The sequence below is a fragment of the Littorina saxatilis genome, linkage group LG16 (genome assembly GCF_037325665.1).
Source record: "Littorina saxatilis isolate snail1 linkage group LG16, US_GU_Lsax_2.0, whole genome shotgun sequence".
Lineage (NCBI taxonomy): Eukaryota > Metazoa > Mollusca > Gastropoda > Littorinimorpha > Littorinidae > Littorina > Littorina saxatilis.
The window spans coordinates 33,236,805-33,257,991 of record NC_090260.1 but is presented as its reverse complement, the minus strand read 5'-3'; the positions used below and the strand labels follow the sequence as shown (position 1 = coordinate 33,257,991).

General features: G+C 43.8%; 1 long non-coding RNA gene across 1 annotated transcript in view; it reads left to right on the top strand.

Moving 5' to 3' along the window:
- Positions 1 to 20,437: 20,437 nt before the first annotated feature.
- LOC138950882 (uncharacterized) overlaps positions 20,438 to 21,187 on the top strand; it is an 824-nt gene continuing 74 nt past the window's right edge. Inside the window, exon 1 of the long non-coding RNA XR_011450846.1 lies at positions 20,438 to 21,181. This is a non-coding gene — a long non-coding RNA (uncharacterized lncRNA). The remainder of the gene's footprint in view (positions 21,182 to 21,187) is intronic.

The following is a 21,187-nucleotide window of genomic DNA, read 5'->3' as shown; positions in this document are numbered from 1 at the left end:
TTTCTAAGGATTACATCGGGCATACAAACACACGATTTTCCTTTTTTTTTTCCCCTTTGATTTGAACGCGTGCGCAGATCGTATTTTTGCGAGTATGTTTGTACGTCTTCCTCTTCCGCTTTCCTTCTTTGTTCCATGTAAACGCCGAAACAGTTAACTGGTGTATGCATTTGTGAATGTTACAAACAAAAAGGTAAAGCGATACACTGCCCACGGCACCTACACAGGCATGAAAACTGAAAAAAAATAAAATACTGAAAACAAAATTCGAAGTTTTGCAGGCGCGTAGCGCCAAGTTTCGCAGGCGCGAAGCGCCAAGACTTCTAGGGGGGTCCGGGGGCATGCCCCCCCGGAATTATTTTTCCAAGGGTGCAATTTGGTGCAATCTGGGGCTATCTGAGCCTTAAAACTGGATTCAAACCTGGCCCCAAAACTATACTGTTCAAAAAAAGAAACGCATAGCTTGTAATATTTGGTTAATTTAGTTATATGGCTACAAGGATATCCACCAAACTGCAGAAAATGTTTATCTGGTCGTCGACCTTTCGTCCATTGCCACAAGTGAGCTCTGCACGTGACGCATGCGTTATCAGTGGCTACAATGTCAAAATTGCTCATTTGGCATGACCATTCGTCATGCTTCAGTGTAATCTCGTGAAACTCGGGGAATATTGAGCTCTCACCATGTCTTCCAAAACCCATAAAAGCGGATTGTTCGCCACAAAGAAATCAGACGACAATTCAGCGACGAAAGATGGCCCGATTGAGCAGAGAAGACCGCCAAATTGCATTGGGTCGTTTACAAGCAGGCCAAAGTCAAAGTGCAATCGCCAGGCACTTCCACGTGTCCCAGAGCACCATCACTAGACTGTGGGTCAGGTTTCAAGCCACTGGCTCCGTTGCTGACTTGCCACGAGCGGGAAGACCAAGGGCGACAACTGCTGCTCACGACCGCTTCATACGGCTCCGCCACCTCCGGAATCGTTTCCTGTCGGCCTCATCTTCTGTCCAGGCTCTCCCCGGGCCACACCGATTATCGGACCAGACCGTGCGGAACCGCCTGCATGAAGCTGGTTTGAGAGCTCGCAGACCTCGCAGAGGAGCTGTCCTCACCCGCCGCCATCGCCAGAACCGAGTGCAGTGGGGCAACCAGCACCTTCGCTGGACCGTCCGGAATCACTGGAGACACGTGTGGTTCAGCGACGAGTCCTACTTCCTGCTCCAGCGACATGATGGTCGGAGGAGGGTCTACCGGGGAGTAAACGAACGTTACGCGCCCAACTGTGTAGATGTGGCACCCGTTCATGGTGGTGGAGGCGTCATGGTGTGGGGGGCGATCAATACCGCTGGAAGGAGCACCCTGGTGCACGTCCAAGGGCGCATAACTGCCCAGCGATACGTGGAGGAAATTCTGCGCCCACACGCCCTTCCTCTTCTGGCTGACCAGGATGCCATATTCCAGCAGGACAACGCTCGCCCGCACACAGCACGACTCACCACCCAGTTCCTCACCGACCACCATGTCCAGGTGCTTCCCTGGCCATCCATGTCGCCAGACATGAACCCGATAGAACACCTCTGGGATGAATTGGACAGACGTGTGCGCAGGCGAGAAGAAGCGCCGGTAAATCACCGCGATCTATTGTAGGCACTTCAGGAGGAGTGGGACACCATCCCACAGCAAGATATCCGGCATCTGATCCAGTCCATGCCCAGAAGGTGCCGGGCAGTTGTTGCTGCTCAAGGCAGTCACACCCCCTACTGACTTGACAGCCTCGGCACCCAATCGTATTGATTGACTGATTGATTTGAAGATGCAAATGAACCGTGTGTGCATTCAACTGTGTCCATACCAAATTTCAAACAAATAATCTAAATATTGAATTTTCTGTTAATTTTTTCGAAAAATAAAACAAATTTGGCAAGTAGCAACTATGCGTTTCTTTTTTGAACAGTATATTTTACTATAACTATGACTAGGAAAGAAAAAAAAAGGAAAAATACGGAAAATAAAAAAAAATACGGTTTATTTTTTTTCAAAAATACGGAAAATACGGAGAATTTTCATGCCTGCTACAGAGCGATCTGAGCCGACTGCAAAAAAAATGGCCCCTCAGAGCTTCTTACGCGTTTACGCACAAGAAAAGAAAAGGCGACCGCAGCGACAGCTGCGTCAGACAAGTAAACTCAAAAGTTAACACACACGTACATCCTCAACTACTCACACACACACACACGCACACACACAGACTAACACACACACACTTACACACACAATCACATTCATACAAGCAGGATACTGTACAGGTCAAATCCAAGCCTATCTTTCACTCACTGCTACCTTCAAATGCAACTCTGGAATCATGCCACTCAACTGTTTGCTGCTGCAACACAGATTCACGTCTAACAAATTCTTGAACCCTTGTGAAGTTGTCAGAGTAACAGTGACATTTTGATTTTGCGAAGCACCCCAGTTGACCATGTTTGCCAATACGAGAACTAACAAAAGAAACATTTTTCTTTTTCGAATTCTTCTTGCTTGCAATCAAAAAGTCAAGTTAGACAATGAAATGACGTATTGTTTTTCTGGGTGTATCGCCACAATGACGCTTGTGTGACCTATTTGCTAGGACAACAATTCCAGAAATGTTGGTTGCCCGAGACCAAAAGTATAATATGCCAGTGGGTTCCGTTGTTGCACCACATTTTGAAGTAATCCCACACTTTGAAGTAAATTACTTTAAAGTGTGGGGATGTGCCCCACACTTTGAAGTAAACCCATTTTTTACTTCAAAGTGTGGGGGGATCTTCCCACACTTTGAAGTAAACTCAGTTTTTACTTCAAAGTGTGGGGGGATCTTCCCACACTTTGAAGTAACTTTCTTCAAAGCGTGGGACTTTTGCATCGCCTGTTTGAGCCTGATGATTTTGTCCAAAAAAATGGCAAAGTCTTTTGGATGAGTGAACAGAAAAAGTGAGCGAGCCAAGAAACATAGTGATGTTTGTTATCAGGCTTTTAAGCAATGTCCCATTGTTGAGTGTGACGAAAACTCGTGGTGACGATTTTAAAACATGTTGGGTCATGCGGAGACTATCTGGGAACAATTGGGCTAATTCGGCACGAATTGGATATATAAACACGGTAAATGAGACCGTGGCCGCCCGACCTGACCTCGTCATTTCCTGTGTATGTTATGTTTCGCATCCACTGTTTAGACTATCAAATCGTGTATGCCCCAGGCTGCCTTGTGGTAGCAACATTGGTACAGTCCCTTTCTCCCCTCCCCTCCCCCCCCTCCCTTCTCCTCCCTCCACCCCCGCAAGAAGGGTAAGTGCGGTGGCAATTCCCCTGGAAGGGAGAAATCATTATGTAGGTTTGGTATCTGCAGGTTGAGGGTTCACACACGCGAAAAAAGAATAACATGAATTTATTGTTTCTTTTTTTAGGAATTAAAAGTTTGCAGAGTGTCTACTTGCAAAAGTTGACTTATTTTAGTACACTCTTTGAATGTAATATTTTATGTTCCTTATAATTACTATGGCCAAGTGCGTAATTTTGAATATCCATAGAGGGTAAAAGGTGGTATAAAGGTTTGAAAAACCGGAGAAACCATGCTGTAACTGTCATCAGTACTCTTTGATTGCAATTTATGTTCCTTATTTAACTGTGATCGGGTGGAGTGGAAGGGGGAAAATAGGCCAGGAAGCATAAATGAGACGCCAAGAAAGAGGTTGCGATAACGTGACTTTTAATTAACGTACACCAGAAAGCAGACACCAGAAATAATGGGAGAGACGGGACTAACTCCCTACACAATAGGTAACTGAGGATACGCTTCACGCCTTACGGTCTTAAACCATCGGAGCGTGACACACTGACAAGGACTGATAACTTCACAAGTTACTACAGGGGGCGCTACGCTATCTATAACGTCACACAGGATGTGACGCGCCCGCAACACAGGACACGCTATTACAAGACAAAGAACACATCTTTCATAACTGTGATTTTAACAAAGTAAATTTTAATGCCGTGCATGAATACCAACACACCCACAAGCTCACACCAACACAATTTCTGCATCACCACACAGAACTAGGCTGGAAACACAGCTCCCTGCTTCTTAAGTGTATTTACAAGTCAAACATAGCTAGATGGTTTTAACCAGTGCAAATAATTTTAAGAGAACTCAATTTTTTCTCGGTATTGGGATGCTGTTTCCCAATACGGATACCTGCTTTTAACCGGTATTAATCAAATGTGGCTCTGACTTTTATAACTTTTAAACATCAATTGGATGAAATAAACACTCGTTTTTATCGTCCCATCCCCCCAGAATACGTATGTGGATCCCACCTACACTTTACTGAAAGAAATTACAACAAATAGAACGCATGTGCTTGTGACTGGAGACTTTAACTATCCTGAAGTGAACTGGAGCGAAGGCACGTCACCGTCTAACGCAGAACATAAGGCCACTGTGTTCTTGGACACGATCAGAGACACTTTCTTGTATCAGCATGTTGTGGACCCTACTCATTGTCGAGGTGATCAGCAACCTACTCTTATTGACTTGGTGTTAACGAATGAGGAAGGCATGGTTGCGAATCTAAAACATCATGCGCCTTTAGGTAAAAGCCATCACCATTGTTTAATGTTTGAGTACATATGCTATGCCAGTAAGATAGACCATGGGTCTGAGGGGAAGTTCGCCTATGCCAGGGGGGACTATGACTCGATGAAAACTAAGTTTGCATCTCTCAACTTAGCGAACAAAATTGAAGGACTCAAAGCACAAGAGGCATGGGACATTTTGTCCAGCAATATAGAGACACTAGTGGGTGAATATGTTCCTCATGTTCGGAGCAATGGACCCAATAGGAAAAGAAAACCTCTGTGGATGAATGAAAAAGCATTGGCCAAAGTAAAAAAGAAACGTTCAGCATATCAGAGATATATGCAAACTAGGGAAGGGGCAGACTACTTATTGTATGTAAAGGCCAGAAACCAAGCTAAGAAGGCATGTAAAAATGCGGTAAAAGATCATGAGAAAGACATTGCTAGAGCTGCTAAGAGCAACCCCAAAGCATTCTACGCTTACGCCAAAAGCAAGATGGCCACCCGAGATGGTGTGCCCGATCTAACTGATAAGAGTGGTAAACAAGCAACGAAAGACAGTGAGAAAGCGGATATGCTTAATGACTTTTTCTGTAGTGTGTTCACGAAAGAAAATCTTGACTACGTCCCTGATTGTGAGGGAAGGAAGTTGAATAATGAATTGAATAACATAGACATTGACACGAACGCAGTCCTGAAGTTGCTCAAGGCACTTGACGCCTCGAAGTCAACTGGACCTGATAATATGCATCCAAGAGTGTTGAAAGAATTGGCTGACGTTTTAGCTGAAGTTTTAGCGATTGTTTTTAGGGCATCGCTAGCTGAAGGAACAGTACCATATCAGTGGAAGCAGGCAAATGTAACACCCCTTTTCAAGAAGGGCTGTAAGAGCAGTCCAGGCAACTACCGCCCAGTGAGTTTAACAAGCATACCATGCAAACTGTTAGAAAAGTTTATAAGAACCAGTGTTTTCTCTCATTTGACAGCCAACGACTTGTTATCAGATTGCCAACATGGTTTTGTGGCAAAACGATCATGCGTGACAAACTTAATTAGCGTCATTGACGACTGGACAGATAGCTTAGATGATGGAGTACCGGTTGACGCTGTGTACCTTGATTTTGCTAAGGCATTCGATTGTGTTCCGCATGTGCGGTTACTGAAAAAACTAGAAGCATATGGTATCCATGGACTTGTCAAAGACTGGATCGGTGATTTTCTAAGTGATAGAAAGCAAAGGGTGAAGGTCAATGGGTCTATGTCAGACTGGAAAGACGTGACAAGTGGAGTGCCCCAGGGCAGTGTGCTGGGCCCGGTTTTATTTGTTATATACATTAACGATCTCCCTGAAGTTGTGAGCAGTCTGTGCAGCATGTACGCTGATGATACAAAAGTGTACCGACAAATCAGAACTTGTGAAGATAGCAAGGAACTCCAGAGGGATTTGGACAGTTTGGTCGACTGGGCAGACAAGTGGCAGATGCGCTTTAATGCAGATAAGTGTAAGACATTACAGTTGGGTACAAAAAATCAGAAACTTGTGTATAATATGAGAAAACCTGGCAGCGTGGACAGGGTTGATCTGGAAAGCTCAAGTGCAGAAAAGGACCTTGGAGTCAATGTAGACAGTGAATTGAAATTCTCAAAGCACGTGGAAACACAAGTCAACAAAGCAAACAGAATCCTGGGTCTCATTAGACGGTCTTATGAGCATTTGGACGCAGAAACGCTAAGACTGCTCTTTGTTGCACTTGTACGGCCTCATCTGGAGTTTGCAAATGTGGTGTGGAGTCCCCGACTCGAGAAAGATAAAAATTTGATTGAAAGTGTATTAAGAAGAGCCACGAAGTGTATTCCAGGGTTGAAGACCTTGAGTTACGAAGAGCGTTTGAGAGTTTTGAAAGTTCCAAGCATGTGCTATAGGCGTATCCGGGGAGACATGATTGAAGCATACAAATTCATGCATGGATACTACGATTGCAAGAACCCACTGGAGCTGAATAGCCTTTGTAATACCCGTGGACATCAGTTCAAGCTCAAGAAGAAACAATGCAGAACAGCTCTCCGACAATCTTTCTTCACGAACAGAATCATAGACACATGGAACTCCTTGGACAAGAATGTGGTAGAAGCGCCGACAATGAACAGTTTCAAAAATCGCTTGGACAATGCACTGAAAGATTATATGTATAGCCCAAATGTCAGTATGCCTCTCACTACACCAGCCAAGAAAAAGTTGATAGAATAGGCCACGGTCAAAAGATCGTGTAGGTTACCTAGCCCAAAGTTAGGCTAGGATAGCAACTGATCAAAAGATCAGACAAAGGCTTAACAGCCTAAGTACCAGTCTGATAACATAACATAACATAACATAACCTATATTCAGGTGATACAAAGTACTCGACCTTATCCAATCTTAACAGATCCTCTTAAATATCTTATCACCCCCACTCCCGTCATCCTCCCTCTTTTGACCAGCCCCACCTTCTTTTTTTTTGTTGATCGTATAAACCAATTCATGTCCAATATAGGCAATTAAGACCTGACGGACAATAAGCCCCTTAAATTTCTTCTGCGCGGGAAAACTGGGTCTCAACGGCGAAACAACGACACTGACGCTATAACGCCACTAGGATAAAATAGCTACATACATGTATACGTGCACACCATATCATCATTCATACGATCAGAACATATTATAGACAAGCAAAATTCAATATAAACAAAAGAAACAGCATCTACTTACAGTTCACTCCTCAATGAAGAACTAAACACACACGAAGTTACAGCGGGACTGTTCAACACATCGTCGGTCTGAATCACTCACCTCGCTGATGGTAAATCAGCTATTCTTTCTTTATTTGGTGTTTAACGTCGTTTTCAACCATTCAAGGTTATATCTTCACACTTCGAAATCACCGGTCAGACTGACCGAACTCGCACTGTCGGGGGTGGATGCGCAAGCCCCCGTTAAGGGATTAACCAATTAAAACGCAGCATCTACGCACAAAGACATACACGCATCACGGAACAACGACCTACACGACACCGCGGAACAAACACATACACGCATGGTCAAGGGGAATAATTGGGGTAGGTAACGAGAGAAATGATCAACAGTACGTCAAATCGCCACACGGCTACATAACCATAAATGGTAAAAGGTGGTATAAGTAACTCAAATTGGGAATCCCGACAGACTTTATTTGTTTAGTGGGGCGCGCACTTACAGGGGTCAAGGCTTGCCGAGAGACCCTCAGTGCCCCACTTAACAAAGAAAGTCGCGACGGATTCCCAACGTGAGTTACAATAGAACATTGTGTAACTTTTTTTAGTACACTCTTTATGCAGTTGGGAGTCTGTGTGGTGTTTTTCTTCTCAATGCCAAGTCTATTTACATCCCTCAGCAAGTGCTGTGCGGTAAGTAACGCCGTGCTTGAAAGTAGTCTGTCTATTTCATTGCATATATCTCAGCTTAAAGCCTCACTCCGTCTCAAACGAGGTTTACAGAACGATGGAATCTTTCACGAAATAAGCAATTCTAACATTATGGAACACACTTGCACTAGCATTTAACATCATTAAATGACACAGTTTGTTTGAATGGCTATTTCGCATGCGTAAACCTCACACCAGTTCTCGTGGTTTACTCAACCCCTGAGCCATCGTGGACCCTTCTGATCCACTTTCCCTTTTTCACATACGTGATGAATTAAGTCGTCAATTTGTGGTTACAATGCGACTCGCTGTATCTGCAATAGCACGTTATTGTGTACCTCTGAATCTCAAATGCAACAATCGACTGCGTGTGGCACGAACTGAGCGGTGGCGGATGACCGTTCAAAGAAACTGGTGATGTGCAGAAAATTCGTCTGCTTGGGCAAACACGACCTGGGATGTAGAGGTTACATGCCGAGTCTCAGTGATTATTAAAAATAATGCGAGCTTCAGCGAGCTTTTTCATGACCGCGAACTGAGACCATTATTAATTTTGTAATAATCACTGAGACGAGGTATTTTTATCTGTATTCCTCGCCACGGAGGGAGAAACGCAGGTTAACAAGAGATTGTTTCCGATACCTGTCTGATTAAAATCATCGTTTTTCACGAATGAAGGCTCTTTGGCAGATCTGGTGAGTTGGAAACTGTCTATGAATGTTTCACTTAATGTCAAATGCGTACATTCTTGTCGATATTGTTACCTTTGGGCTCATTAATAAAGTCAATGGTCTTGTTATCCTAAAGTGACTTTTGTCAGCATATAACTTACCGTGCTTCATTGACTGAGAAGACTGGACAAACCATAATTATTAGTTATCGTTAGATTTGACTGCGATATCCGGATTTATCAGTGCCAATGTCGAGAAAGCTGAAATCATATCAGATCGAGGCGTGTGCCGAGATCTGATATGATTCGGGCTTTCGAGACATTGGCACTGATAAATCTGGATATCGCAGTCAAATCGCAGTCAAATCTAACGATAACAATTTTACCGCATTCCATTTCGGAAGAAGAACCCATTAACCCCAGTCTAAGAAATCGGTCAAGCGCAAGGGAGACTACTGCGAGGGCCCCAAAGGGGGGGGGGGGGTATCATCACGATCACGGGAAGGGAAATTTTAGCTTTCACGATCACAGTTACCTTGATTTTTATTTTCACGATCATGAACACCAGTGGCAAATCACGGTCACGGTAAAAGTTGCAGGTACAGAAAGCACGTGTCAAAGTAAACACAACCACACAGTAATTCGCTCCTCTGGATCTATTGTTTATTCAACACAAAGTGACAACTGTTGCACTTTTTTATTATTTTTTTTTAATTCTCTTTCATACACACATAGAAATACATATCATGATTTGTAATCAGTAACAAGAATGTTGTTTTTGTTGTTTTTTCTCTCGCTCTCTCTCTCTCTCTCTCTCTCTCTCTCTCTCTCTCTCTCTCTCTCTCTCTCTCTCATACAGACACTCACAGGAATATACACTCCAGGGGCGGAGCAGTTAAGCCAAAGGGGGGGGGGGGGGTTACAACCTGGGGTCCAGGGCAAGGCCCCGTTGGGGGGTCTGGGGGGCTTAGCCCCCCAGAAGCTGAAGAGATTTTGCTATTTTATGAACAATTTATGGCTTATCCTTGATTTTAAACATGATCAACTGGTGTCAGCAGCCACTCATTATTTCTTTTAAAGTTAGTATTATTATTTTTTTTGACAGCCGGGGGGGGGGGGGAGTCCGGAACCCCTATAACCCCCCCCCTAATCCGCCCCTGCACCCTCACTCACACACACTTGCACAATTTCACATTTCCAGAGCTAAATCTTTTAAACCCATTTTCTCAAAAACTATTGGGTGGATTGAAATTAAAGTACATGTATGTGTGATGGTCGAGTCTATACTAACAAAATCCCCAACGAACATGACTTTGGTCGACTTTGACATGAGGATCAAGTGACCCAAACTGGCACATCTCCCCGCCATAGTTCCTGAATTTAACCCATTGTTGATAAGTTTACAGGCGCTAAAATAAATTCAAGCGTAATGCAAAGAAGCGACAATTAGAATCTATGCGGCTATGCCAAGCGTTTCCACGTTGCTGGGATGAAAAACACATTTCTATAGTTTCGGTTTTGGCTACACGCAGACTCGATCAGACTCGAGCCAGTCGAGGTCACACTGAGCGAGTGACAGCCGGACGTGGCAATGTCGACAATGTCAATGATCTCAATCAAACTCAAAGATCTTGAACAAATTTCAAGATCTTTGCCTACATTCAGAACAGTCATAGAGCACTATAGACAGGGCCGGACTAGGGGGGGGGGGGGGTTACAGGGGTTGCGCACCCCCCCCCCCCCCCCTGGCTTAAGCATGTACCTCCCAAACGCTTTTTTTTAGGTGGGGGGAGGGAGGGAGGGAGGGGGGAGGGGTTGCATCTGGATCATCATGAAATCCGAGGAGAAATCGCACCTCTCACCCCCTTTCGAAAGACATTTTTCTTCAACGATTTTTGTGATGAAACGTATGAGTCCTTACAATCTCAATTCTTCTTCATTGCCTAGATACAGCTTGCTGTCGAATTTACCTTTTTCGTTCAAGGAGAGGCTTCCTTTCCCTCCAGAAACATCAAAAAACGTTCAGCTTCAAGGGGGCTTCGCCCCCTTGCAACCCCCACCAAGGGGGCTTCGCCCCCTGGACCCTCATCTGTAACCCCCCCCCCCCCCCCCCTAGTACTTACCTAGTCCGGCCCTGATAGATGAACATACCTTTACATTTCGTCTTCGAAAAGACGGACCCGTAGCCTGACCTTTCCACCAACTTCCAAGGAAGGCATTCTCGCCGCCTGCTTTGGTCTGGCTTGAATCCACAAAATATAACAGAAGTTCGATAACAGTACCGCTGCACGCCATTTTTGATCTTCGAATTCGAATTTGACTGAATGCACTCAAAACTTTAGCACGAAGCCCTTCCATTGGATGAAGTTTGGCAGGCTTTTGCAATTCGCCTTCTGATTGGATGTCTTTTTTTGTGATTGGTTCTCTTAAAGGGAAGCAATCGCTGTCAAAATCATATTTCTGAATGTGTTGTTGCTTCCCTTCAATCGGGATTAGCTCCTTGACAAAAAAAGGATCATACTCATAGAAGTGATACAGCTGTGAAAAATGTACGTTGAAAATAAAATGCTTTGCAATAATGCCCATCACGATCACGAAAACAAATGACAATCACGATCACGAGACTGGATTTTTTTGTCATCACGGATCACGGGCAAAGTCCCATCACGATCACAGAAATGGAAAATTCGGCAATCACGGTCACAGAAAGGTCAAAAAACACCAATCAAGATCACGATTTTAAACCCTTTGGGGCCCTCTACTGCCATGTTGCTAATGTCTGTTCCTGCTTTCGCAACTTTGCTGCTATAACTTTCATTTTTCAAATACTCTTTCGTTTTCTAAGACGTAAATAAGGCATCTAAAAACAACAAAGAAAAGAAAAATATTGTGTAAACAGATCACACAAAAAAGGTTCAGTAGAGGAACACGGAACAGCCTTCGCGGTTACTTGCAGTCTTTTAGACTTCAAAGTCTTTAATTTGGCAATTCTAAACGATGGCAGGAACTGAAGTGCCCCGGACTGTATCAGTGAAGTCATCTGGCTCATTTTCTGTGTAGAAGACAGCTTCCAGTTCTTAGTCGTTATCGACGGACTGCAGTGTTGATAATTGTGTCGAATCGCCAACTGCAGACGACACAATATTCCAAGACAACTTTCAAAGATGGCGTCTTCCGATAGCCTTCGTGACTGTTTTGAAGCTGTTGAGGTTTTTGTGTGGATTTTGCATGGCTACGACAAAGAGGGATGGGACAGTGATTCATGCTGGAGCAAAACGTTTAAATCGGCTGCTCATTTCCAGCCTTTACGTGAGTGATGAGAACTCGCTTCTTGCTCCAAAGTTCAGTTTGTTTACGGCTGTTCCAATCGCCTCCCCCGGCGGTAAGATTAAAACATACCATTCTACTACTTCTCTGTTAAAGGTGGGTGGAAAAAGTGTGTATTTATTCATTACACAGCTTAAACTTGCTGATGTTTTAAAATCGTCACCACGAGTTTTCGTCACACTCAACAATGGGACATTGCTTAAAGCCTGATAACAAACATCACTATGTTTCTTGGCTCGCTCACTTTTTCTGTTCACTCATCCAAAAGACTTTGCCAATTTTTTTTGACAAAATCATCAGGCTCAAACAGGCGATGCAAAAGTCCCACGCTTTGAAGAAAGTTACTTCAAAGTGTGGGAAGATCCCCCCACACTTTGAAGTAAAAAAATGGGTTTACTTCAAAGTGTGGGGCACATCCCCACACTTTGAAGTAATTTACTTCAAAGTGTGGGATTACTTCAAAGTGTGGTGCAACAAGCCGTTTCGGAGCCTGTCGTTATCTTACAAACACAAACACAGACACACAAAAACCAGCTTTAAAAGTAAGATTATGTAAGAACCATGTGAACCAGTGATTTTTTTTCTTTTGTAAATCAGATACTACAGTGTTTTTGCTTAATGAAAAGCTGTATTTCAAAAACAAAACTACAGATTTAAATTTTGACCACTTTTCCCCCTTTCTGTCACCAGTACTGAAGAACAACTCTGCAGCACAGCACGTACGGATAGCGATACAGAAAGTGAGTGCCTGATAGGAATTCTTTTCATTGTGCAAAATCTTCATTTCTTGACGCTGTCAGCCTGTTCTCATGAAACAAGATTGCGTGTTGTTCGATGCAGACGACAGAATTGTTGGCGTTCAATGTTTCTCTTTTTTGTGTATTTCAGTCGCAAACAGGCATAATGCAAGAAATAACCTTTTGTCCGAGAATACAACGAATACAGATGGTGTTGGAACGTTCTCATATGTTTGGTTCGAACCGGTAAACAATCTTTTGCTTGGGGTCCATTTTTGATTCCGCACGTTGGTTTATTGGAGATTCATGCGCAGCTAAACATAGAACGTAAAGTGAATTTAGACAACAACTGCGCATGCTCAGATCATTACACAATGGTTCAGCTCTCCAAAGCGCATGCTCAAACATTTACAGTATGGTTTCCCCGGTTTTTCCAAAGCGTTATACCACCTTTTACCTGATATGAAAAATGACTTTCCTTGTATCGGGGGGGGGGGGGGGGGGGCGGGGCACACACACACTTACACGCATACGCCGCACACTTACGCACACACACACGCACACACACACGTACACACACACACACGTACACACACACAAACACACACAGACACACACAAACACATACACGCACGCACACACGCACCGCACACACACATACACACATATACTCACAGAAACACACTGACACTGACAGACACGCATACCTCCGGCGACAAACCTCTCTCTCCGTTCTCGTTACATAAAACATTAATTCATGACTTTACTCAAGGTAAACATGAAACGGTCGCTTCTTATTGACACTGATTGAGCGTGAACGCAAAACACAGAAGAACGTAACCACGGCGTAAGATGCTGATGGTATTTATTACTTATGGTCTCGGGAAACCTACATTTCCTGAAATTGTTGTCTTAACAAATACGTCACACAGACGTCATTGTGACGAGACACCCCAGAAAACAATACGTCATTTCATTGTCAACCTTGACTTTTTGGTAAGCAAGCAAGAAGTATTCGAAAGAGAAAAATGTTTCTTATGTTAATTCTAATATTGGTGACCATGGTCGACTGGGGCGCTTCGCAAAATGTCACTGTTGTTCTGAAAACTTCGAAAGGATTCGAGATTTCGACAGACGTGGAATTGTGTTGCAGCAGCAAGCAGTTGAGTGGCATGATTCCAGAGTTCCATTTGAAGGTGAGCAGTGAATGACAGGTAGTCTTGGACTTGACTTGTAGGCCTACCGCATTCTACTTATGCGCGAGTGTGTGTGCGTGTTTATGTGTGTGTGTGTGTGTGTGTGTGTGTGTGTGTGTGTGTGTGTGTGTGTGTGTGTGTGTGTGTTTGAGTGTGTCTGTGTGTGTCTGTGAGTTTGCATCTGTGTGTGTGTCAGTGTGTGTGTCACTGTCAGATTCTGTGTATGTGGGTTGGGAGTATGTGTGTGTATCTGTGCGTGCGTACGTGCGTGTTTGTGTTTGCGCGCTCGTGTGTGTGTACGTGCGTGTGTGTGTGTGTTGTGTGTGTGTTGTCTGTGTGTGTGTGTGTGTGTGTGTGTGTGTGTGTGTGTGTGTGTTTGCTTGCGCTGCGTGTGTAGTTGAAAGTGTATGCGTTGACTATTGTCTGAAGCAGCTATCGCTGTTTTCGCATGTTTCTTTTCTTGTTTCCTTGTCTGTGGCGGAATGTCTTAAATGGGAAGTGCAGGAGTCATAGCGGCTTCGCTGAAGCAACAATGTGGGTTTTTTGGTCGCAGATTACGATATAAACAGTCAAAAGCTGCACACAGCCATCACAAAGATGCCTACAGATACCTTTAGAGTATTGCAAGCTTAACGAAACTTGATGCGGTTTGTCAGTTCGCATCACCCCATAAATATAATTAACTAGTTTTCCTGTGATCACGTTCTGGGGCTCAATTTTGTGTGCGGTACATGTATACGGTGTGTGAGACGTTCCGTGCGTGAGAAGCTCTGAGGCGGTGTGTTTTTTCGCAGTCGGCTCAGATCGCTCTGTGGGTGTCGTAGGCAATGTACCGCTTCACTTTGCATTGGATATCACCACACGATTGCAACTATATGCTACAATGAATAGAGTTTGCAATAATTGATCATTTACTGTCAAACAGTGTAGATGTTTTGTGCATTTTCGGGGTTATATTCGAAACAGACCAACACGGACGGATCGAAACCTTGTGGGGAGCTGAAAAAATGAAATAGTAATGTGTTGGCGAATTTGTTTGTTACAGCTCTCTCTCTCTCTCAACCCCCCCCCCCCCCCTCTCCCCAACCCCACTTTCTCTGTCTCTCCCACTTTCTCTGTGTCTACTTATCTCCCTCTCTGGCTGGTGACCGGAGCAGTCCCACCCCTCTATCTTTATGTTTCTTCCACCATATTCTCACTATCCCTCCCTCCCTCCTCTCTCTCTCTCTCTCTCTCTCTCTCTCTCTCTCTCTCTCTCTCTCTCTCTCTATCTAACTTTTTTATTTTTATGTGTATCGTTGTGTCTGTGCGTCCCAAGGACAGATTGTATAAGAAAAGGCATAGCCTTAAATCTTAATCCTTGTTAAATAAAGTTCAATTCAATTCAATTCAATTCACTCTCTCTCTCTCTCTCTCTCTCTCTCTCTCTCTCTCTCTCTCTCTCTCTCTCTCGCCCTCTCTCTCTCGCCCTCTCTCTCTCGCCACGCTCTCTCTCCCCACTCTCTTACTCGGTTACAGGTGCCAGGAGTGTTCGATAGACGCAACTCGACAGACGAGACTGACTCTGAAGGCATGTACACGTTCTGCTTCCCACTGACCGTCAACCACAGCCTACACCTGAGACCAGTGCTATGCGAGGCGACGTTCCGCCCCCCTCAGCCCGACGGCGTGACCCAGTCGTTCAACGCGTCTCTGCCTATCAGGGTGTACACCGTGTCGACACCACCGCCGCCGATCAACTCCACGGATATCATTGTGAACAAGACATTATATTGGACATGCACGGTAAGACAGTCGTCTCCCATCGATCCGCCCTTCCCCCCACCCCCAACCCCCAACCACCACCATCCCCCATCTTCAACCCTTTTTCAGGCTCCTCCCTTTGTTGAAATACTGCAACAACAGTTTTCCAGAACTATATCGCCAATCATGATCATAAGTGTTCATTATTTACATGCCTGTCCGTCTGGTGTTTTGTACCAAGATAGGTCAACTGGTCCTGATATGACGTAATAATAAAATAGTCAGTGGGAACCTTCAACTCCCCCCCCCCCCCCCAACCCTCTTCCCGCGAGCACGCGTGTTTGTGCGTGCGTGCGCGTGTGTGTATGCGTGTGTATGTGTGTGTGTGTGTGTGTGTGTGTGTGTGTGTGTGTGTGTGTGTGTATGTGTGTGTGTGTGTGTGTGTGAACGATTCACGACACTTCTTAACCTTCGCCCGACCGGGTAATGACTACACGCGGAAGACATCGTGGGGCCGTGCGGACCCATGCTTCTCAAAGAAGGGAAAATATGCATACCCTTCCGTAGACCCATGCTTTCCAAAGAAGCAAAAACGTGCATCCTCTTTCGTAGACGCCGTGGTTCAATTTCCGCGAGAAGTAATTAAATCAAATTATTATTTTAATTATTACCGTGCGGACTAAAGCTTTTCAAAAAAGGAAAAACGTGAATACCCTTCTGTAGACGTCGTGGGGCCGTGTGGACCCACATTGTTATGTATTAATTTCGCTCCACGCGACTTGCTTATTAACTCCAAAATTAAACAGATCGTAGAAAATGATGTTTAGAGCCAATACTGAAGGTTTGGGACCTCTCTCCCTAGTTTTATGTAAGTTCCTTCAATTTGAGAAACATGTGTCCGCACGACCCCACGATGTCTTTCGTGTGTAGTCTAAATTTGACCTTTGTTTTTTTAATAACTTCTCGCTGAAATATAGGGGAAGGGAGGGCAAGTCGATCCCCTCGGGTATGTCGTCCCCCCTCGATTTTGAGAACATGACACTGCAGGGGTGATTATCATCGATTTCATAAGCCAGAGTTACCCAACCTGAATCAGTTGAAGAAAAAAAAATGTCGAAATAAACGGGCCCAGCAAAGCGGTAAGTCTTTGTCAATTTTGATGGTTTCCACTCTAAAATTGTTGCACGAAAAAAAAAACAGTCAGTGCATGGGAGCCGCTGATTCGTAAAATGCACCAGATCTGCAAAAAAGCTTTGGCTTTCATAACAACTAGTCGAAAGTTATAGATCTCAGGCTATCCCAGGAACAATGGTAAATAGCAATGTTCAGCGAGTACCATGATCGGGTAATTCGTCCCCCCCTTTGTCGTGTAACTCGACCCGGGTCACAATACCCGACTATGGGTCCATATCACTCTCTCGTCTGTGTAGACTCTTTAATCTCCAAGAAATAGTGTCAGATGAAGAACCCGTAAAAGTTCTTTGTATGTATTTGAAATAAAAGTGAACGTAGCCTTAAAAAAATAATATTCGAAGTTGTGTGTTGATTAATTAATTAAGACAGAGAGAGAGAGAGAGAGAGAGAGAGAGAGAGAGAGAGAGAGAGAGAGAGAGAGAGAGAGAGAGAGAGAGAGAGAGAGAGAGAGAACAAGAACAAGAACAATTCTTTATTTTACGAGGGTAATAGAGTAAGCAGTGATCTGCTTTTTTACATCTGGCCCTCGCCCTAAAGAGGGACTAGTCTAAAAATAATTGCTAAAGAATAAACAAGTAAAGAAAACAAACTACTGCTACATGATTATAATAGAAATGAAAGTAAGAACATATCATCAATTTACATTCAATACATTGCTTAAATGAAAAATGTAAGTTCATTTGACATGAGTTAAGAATTATAGAGTAGATTGCACTGACGCATTGCAACAACGTTGTAAGTGCCATGCCCATTGACATACACTGCATTCGAAAGAATCAGTGTATATAAAAATAATAATACATTGTTAAAAAGCACCGGTTGTTGGTTTTAACAACCATTCTAGCGACAACAGATGTTTATTTATACTTCATGAGATAAGACGTATATCTGGTCTTAAAAACGTTTGTGCTGCTAGTTTGCCGTAGGATTGTCGGAAGAGTGTTCCAGAGACTGCTACCTGAATAGACTAAACTAGATTTGAATAGGTCAATCCTAGGCAGAGGCATGTTCAGTCTCATCAATTGGCGTGAAGTTTTTAACGTGAATTTGGAAAATATGGTTTGAGGTACACATCCATGAATAATTTTATGCATAAGGGTACCTTTATTATAACTTAGCCTTGCCTTCAGAGGAAGAATGCCTAAGTTCATGTAGTCTAACTCAGATAGGGTTGTTTTCTTTAATAAGACTACTTTAAGCGCTCGTTTATGTAATCTAATTAGTGGTTTGAATGAATTTTCACTTGCCGAGTCCCACAAGGTAGACGCGTAGTCAATAACAGACTGAATATGAGCATTAAAGAATAATTTCCTGGCTTCCAAATTCAGAAAGTGCTTGATTCTAGATAATAGATAGACCTTCTTGGACACTTGTTTAGACAGTTGTTCGATGTGGTGTGACCAAGACAGGTTGTTATCAATGGTCACTCCCAAAACTTTATGATGGTCGACTTTTTCAACAAGTTTATTATTAACCGTTAGATCGTGAAATATTGAGGTTATGTTCTGGCGTTTTTGCCTAGTTGTTATTATCATGCTTTTTGTTTTTTGGGGGTTAAGGGACATGTGATTTAGCTCAGTCCATTCACTCAACTGGTTTAAACTTTCTTGCAGTGTTTCTGATAAACGACTTAAATTTGTGTTACTAGAATGTATGGTTGTGTCATCTGCAAAAAGTTCACATAAATTCTCAATGTGAAGGGGAAGGTCATTTATGTATATAGAGAAGAGGAGAGGGCCTAAAACTGACCCTTGTGGTACGCCATATCGTACATCCTGCATACTTGATGCTGAGGCGTTTGCGTATACAGCCTGTTGCCTGTCAATAAGAAAAGAAGTTATAAGTTCAACAGAATCAATCCCGAGTCCATACAATGTGAGTTTCCTCAGTAACAACTTGTGATCAATTACATCAAAAGCTTTGGCAAAATCGACAAAAACAGCTCCACAAAATTCATTATCGTTGATCTTTTCCAACCACTGATCAACAAGAGAGACTAAGGCAGTGTGACAGGAGTGATGAGCTCTAAATCCAGACTGGTTAGGGTGAAATAATTGATTGAGGTCAAAGTGCGATAATAGGTGTTTGTTTATATGTCGTTCCAGTGGTTTTGATAATACTGACAGTATAGAAATCGGCCTGTAATTTGAGGGGTCTTTCTTTTCGCCAGATTTAAACAGAGGGAGAGAGAGGGAGAGAGAGAGAGAGAGAGAGAGAGAGAGAGAGAGAGAGAGAGAGAGAGACAGAGAGAGACAGAGAGAGACAGAGAGAGAGAGAGAGAGAGGGGGGGGGGGGGGGGGGGGGGGGGGTGCGCTTTCCCGTCATTGGAAGTGCGCGTATACTAGTAGGCCTATTAAACTATTTCACGTTCACGCAACCTGAAATGGGCGACACAAATCAATTACAAGTCCAATTTGTAAATATATTTTCCCATTTGCTTCGCTTTGAACCAGAGCAACTAATAAGTATAGATGTTTGAACATCTATCCCTTCAAATACTCACCCTCCCTGCATAGCCAAGACGTCGATCGACTTCTGACGTAGGCCGACTCATTATGACGTCATTCTCACTTCCGATTAACAAAACTGACACAGAAAAGTTACTTCAGTCAATTTCATATGTCGAGGTGATGCTATTGGGTAATATGAACAACCTTTTCCACCTGGACGAATTACCCGCCCCCCATGGACGAGTTCGTCCATGCTTCAGGATTTTTTTCTTTTATATTTTATTTAAAAACCGTGCCAGTTGGATCGTTCATATTCCACACAACGCTTACACGAAAGAGAACACACCAGGTTTTACAACAAAAACAATCTTTTTTTTAAAAAGACGAGAGGTATAAGCTGCATTTGTTAGAGGGGTCGACTTGCCCTCCCTTCCCCTAATGCTCTTTTATGACATAAGAGCTTTTAAGGTGTCTGAAGCATTCTTAAAAGCTCATTAACAAATTCCAACTGGTTTAAGAGATATTTGCAATTAAACACCCTTCGGGGTCCACACGGACCCACGACGACCGGCGAAGGTTAACCTGGTGTTTTTTTTTAAAGTTTGCCGGAGTGACACTGGACTTTCCCGAGCAGCTGCTCGTGACGTGGAACGTGGGCAATGGGCACAGATACACCATAAGGAATGTGACGCAGATCATCACACGCACAGGCACCTACCTCGACCCACAGCGACAGCTTATACCACTGTCCACCGTCGTCAGTACAGCGGAGATCTTTGTACCAATGAACCACAACATTTCCAGCAAGTTCAACACGAAGTGCTCAGGGCTCCACGGCCTCTACTCAGGATTCGTCGTCAAGCAAAGCTGGGACGTTCCTCCCTCCGCTCCTCCGGTACGCCCAACGACAACCACCACCGACACCGAAGAGTCCGCCGAGCAGGCTGCATATGGTGTTGTCGGCACACCTGCCAAGACTCCGGCGACAAAGGTTGTGTGTGTGTGTGTGTGTGTGTGTGTGTGTGTGTGTGTGTGTGTGTGTGTGTGTGTACGCACGTGAGAGAGATATTCATTTTTGACTCACATGCGAAGCAAAAGTGAGTCTATGTACTCACCCGAGTCGTCCGTCCGTCCGTCCGTCCGTCCGTCCGTCCGTCCGGACGTCCGTCCGGAAAACTTTAACGTTGGATATTTCTTGGACACTATTCAGTCTATCAGTACCAAATTTGGCAAGATGGTGTATGATGACAAGGCCCCAAAAAACATACATAGCATCTTGACCTTGCTTCAAGGTCAAGGTCGCAGGGGCCATAAATGTTGTCTAAAAAACAGCTATTTTTCACATTTTTCCCATTTTCTCTGAAGTTTTTGAGATTGAATACCTCACCTATATATGATATATAGGGCAAAGTAAGCCCCATCTTTTGATACCAGTTTGGTTTACCTTGCTTCAAGGTCAAGGTCACAGGAGCTCTTCAAAGTTGGATTGTATACATATTTTGAAGTGACCTTGACCCTGAACTATGGAAGATAACTGTTTCAAACTTAAAAATTATGTGGGGCACATGTTATGCTTTCATCATGAGACACATTTGGTCACATATGATCAAGGTCAAGGTCACTTTGACCCTTATGAAATGTGACCAAAATAAGGTAGTGAACCACTAAAAGTGACCATATCTCATGGTAGAAAGAGCCAATAAGCACCATTGTACTTCCTATGTCTTGAATTAACAGCTTTGTGTTGCATGACCTTGGATGACCTTGACCTTGGGTCAAGGTCACATGTATTTTGGTAGGAAAAATGTGTAAAG